Below are 4,410 nucleotides of genomic sequence, written 5' to 3'. Positions count from 1 at the left end.
TCCAAGAGGGGCACGTGACTCTCCCTAAACCCCATGTGACTCCGCCACTAATTACAATTGCTAGATTGACCTTTTTTTATTTGAATAACTTACACCAAAAAACTTTACAAAATGAATCAATTAAAATTATCAAAACAAAACTGGCCTTACGAACCCACATAACATCCACCAGTTGAGATAAAGCACCACAAATTCCTGCCGGCTTCTCTCACAAATGTATTTTATGAAAAACACTAAAAACTAATTTGTTGAAATAAATAATAAAAAAAATTCTAGAACATATAGGGTGTGTTTGGTAACGTTTACGTTTTCAGTTTATATTTACAAAAATTTTATAAACTGGTTTTTGTTTATTTTTTGTTTATTTTTACAAAAACATAAACTACAAACGCGTTTGGTAATCGACAAAATGTTTAAAAAAAAATTAAAATATAAAAAAGAGTGAGAAATGGCGAGTGGTGGCAAGTAGCGACGAAAGACGGTGGTGGAAAGTGGTGACGGTGTGGGTGGTGGGTAGCTGGTGGCGGTGGTGGTGGGTGGGTGGGTGATAGTAGCGAGTGGTAGCGAGTGGGTGGTGGTGGTGGTGGCGAGTGGTGGTGGTAGGTGGGTGGTGGTAGTGAGTGGATGGGTGACGGTGGTGGGTGGTCGGTGGCAGATGACGGGTGGTGATGGTGGGTGGGTGGGTAGGTGACGGTGGCGAGTGGTGGTGGCGGGTGGTGGGTGGTGGCAGGTGGGTGGCGGATGGCAGGTGGTGGTGGGTGGTGGCGGGTAGGTGGCGGATGGTGGTGGTGGTGGGTGGGTTTGATGGGTGGGTGGGTGACGGTGGCAGGTGGTAGGTGGTAACGAGTGGGTGGTGGCGGGTGGTGGTGGCAGGTGGGTGGCGGGTAGGTAGTGGGTGATGGTGGTGGTGCTGGTCGGTGGTGGTGGCGGGTGAGTGGCAGGTGGCTGGTGGTGGTGGTGGGTGGTTGGTGGTGGCAGGTGGTGGATGGTGGTGGTGGCAAGTGGGTGGTGAGTGGTAGTGGCAAGTAGGTGGTGGTGGCGGGCGGTGGATGGTAGTGGCGAGTGGTGGGTGGTGGCGGGTGGATGGCAGGTGAGTGGTGGGTGGTGGTGGCGGAAAATGGTGATGGAAAATGGTGGCGGGTGGTGGCTAGTGTTGGGTGGTAAAAAAAAAAAACTGAAAACTCAAAATGGAAACACATTTTTTGTGTTTTCATTTTTTGGCTAAATTTATAAACTGAGACCACTGATTTATAAATCAAAAATTTTACCAAACAAGTTTTTATTTGAGTTTTTTAAATTTTTGTAAATATAAACAGAAAACTGAAAACGTAAGTGTTACCAAACGGCACCATAATGTTTTCTTTTTTCCTTCTTACAAAAATAGTTTTTGAAAATTCAAAATTGTAATTTTTTTTTTTTTTTTGTGCAACATAGTTGTCGAAAATTAAAAAATATATTTTTGGTGATCATCTTCATGGATTGTGATTCTCTCCATTTGAAAGTTGTAATGAAGGATCTCCGCTGCATCCGTTTTCACTAAGGCAGAAAACGAGTTGAGTTGATTTAAATAATAAATTGTTTAAACTTGTCATAAAAATTTAACAAGTTTTAAGATGCGTTCAGTTTTGACTTGTTTATATAACTAGACAATCTCAAACAAACTTTTAACAAATTGAACATGAGTCAAATTCAAGTAATTTAGTTTTTTATACTGCAAATATACTTTATGAAGTACTAATTTGTTCAAACTTGACTTGAAAATTTAACGAGTTCTAAAAATATAATAAATCAATCTCAAATGCACTTTTAACCAGTCAAACACAAGCCGAATTCGCATAGTTTGATTCGTTTTATCACCCTAATTTTCTCCAAATTAATTTTTAAAATTTAAAAAATAGTAATTAACTTCTAAAAACAACTTCCAGTGGGCCCAACAATGTGTGATCTCATAGTGCAATCTTGTAGACATTGTAGTCCAAAGACTATAATATTCACCAATGCCTCGCATTGGCAATTCATTCAAACACTTGCAATGAATTGAAAGTGGTGTTTGCTTCATCTCTGTCTGGTGATGTGTATAAAAATTATTTACTATTACTATTATAATATGTCGGCCACATGTGCACAAGTGTTACAAGTAACTCTGTGCACTAGTGGTGTGGTGTGCACTTTTTTGGCTTTTGTTATTATTTTCTTTGTCAATAAATTTGAAGTGAACAAAATTGTGGAACACATGTTGTTTATCTTTGAGTTCGATTTGTTTGTAACATCGTCGTCAAGTTTTAAGATCAGAATGTGAGATTTTTTTTATCAATGACTAAAGAGTCATATGGGACCTATATGTTCCATTCTCACCTCAATTTTTTTACACTTTCTAAAATGAATGATTATGGGAAATTTTGAGCTCCTGGTTTTAGACCTAGCTCTATTGAAGTAGCATTTCTTAACCCTCTTTTACATTAGAAGTGCTATGTATTATTGATTTATCATTATTTTGTGTCACTATCCGTATGAATATTTGTAATTGGTTCTCTTGTTTGAAGAAAATTATTAAGAAATTAATGTAAGCAAATGATATCTTGCCAAGGACTCCAGAGATACAAAATGATGAGAAAAAAAAAAGATATGAGATATAGAAGCCCTCGTTGTACATTCCTTAAGGCTATGTTTGAATCATTGATTTATATAAAGATTTGAAAAAGGAAATGAAAAAAATGTGTGAAATGTTGAATATAGAAATTAGAGTATATAAAAAAAAAATTTATTTTCTTTTTGGTAGTATGTATATAATCTGTGATTGTGTCAAACACTGATTTAATATTTTTTCCTTATTCATATCGTTTCCTTATTTATATTGTTTCCTAAATTGTATCATGAATCTATTATATATACATAATCTCTACCTTATGCATGGAAAAGCTAAATAATTCTTTTCATTCTTTTTGTATCAGAGTTAGGTTAAGTACCTAGTAATTTTTCTTTACTGGCAGTTGGCAGTCTTGCCTTGGTTGCCTGCCGAACCTCAACCCATTCCATTGCCATATTTTTTTCAGTATTACTTCGCGGTGATCTCTTTTTCTATCTACTGGTTTATTCTTATCCTAAATATCTCTATCATATTTTTTTACTCACAATCTTTTTTTTTTTTGTGTATTTTTGTTTCACTTTGTCTTTCCCTATATTTCAACCTCAAATAAGGTTTCTATCTTTAGATCTATTTGCGTTTGGGGGAGTATTACACTTATATCATGGTGAACAGGGTGATATACCATGTGAACCACTTAAGTCGCTCCCTCTGGCGCACAATCCAAGTTGCCCTTTTGGCGCACCACCTAAGTCGCCCCCAACGCACTTTCTAATAAGCCTCTCCTTGGCGCACTCAATCATCTGTTACTATCATCGTTCAGCACCACGTCATAAGTTATGTATGTGTCACGTTTGCTGATTCAACATCCAGTTCTTTACATCAGTCCGGCATGACCTTTTTAAACTGTCTCGACATTGATTCCGATTAGTCTTTACAATGGTTCGACATGACCCCTTAAACTATCCTGACATTGATTCCAGTCAGTGCCTGTAACGATCTAGCATGACCTTAAATTATTCCGATATTAGTTCCGACCAGTTTTACAACGGTCTAACACGACCATAAACTATCTCCTGACATTAGCTCTGGTCTCTGATGTCGACCAAGGTCTTGTTGGCTACTGACCAAGGTGTTTCTTAGCCATAGATGCTTAGGCATCTCTTCTAGGGCAGTTTAGTCCCTATTTTTTTTCCCCCTTTATAGGGTGTGGTGCTGATATATTAAACACTTTTTTGGCCTTTTATATATAGTGGACTACTAGATTTGTTTAGTAGTATTTATTTGGACTAGCCGTTGAGTTTTTTTTCGGTTTCTTCTAGTCATCCATTGGCAAGCTGCGCTTGTTGAATATCTTTACACCAGCTTGAGGGTGAGTGTTAAATATAAAAATTAGAGCACATAAATTTTTTTTTTATTTTTAGTATAATGCATATAACCTGTGATTGTGTCAATTACTGATTTAGTATTGTTTCCTTATTTATATAGTTTCCTAAATTATATCATGAATCTATTATATATACATGACCTCTACCTTATTCATGGAAAAGCCAAATAATTCTTTTCATTCTTTTTGAAATGTAAATATATTTTATTCATATTTCACTCACATCTTTTATTTCTTTATCCAAATTCCTATCCAAATTTATAATCTAAACACAACTTAAAAGAATTTGAATTTAAGCTTTGGCAACTTTTTAGAGAGTCCATTCAAATAAATATTAAAACTTCTTTCATTTATTTTTTTATCCGATTTGAAACGATACATTCACACGTGTTCTTACAAAATAAACAAATTGTAGTATCTTTCACTTTATTTTCTTCGT

This window comes from Camellia sinensis, chromosome 10 (genome assembly GCF_055761805.1).
Source record: "Camellia sinensis isolate YWXY chromosome 10, ASM5576180v1, whole genome shotgun sequence".
NCBI classification, from domain to species: domain Eukaryota; kingdom Viridiplantae; phylum Streptophyta; class Magnoliopsida; order Ericales; family Theaceae; genus Camellia; species Camellia sinensis.
The sequence above is the reverse complement of the archived record's forward strand: the minus strand, read 5'-3'. Positions refer to the sequence as shown.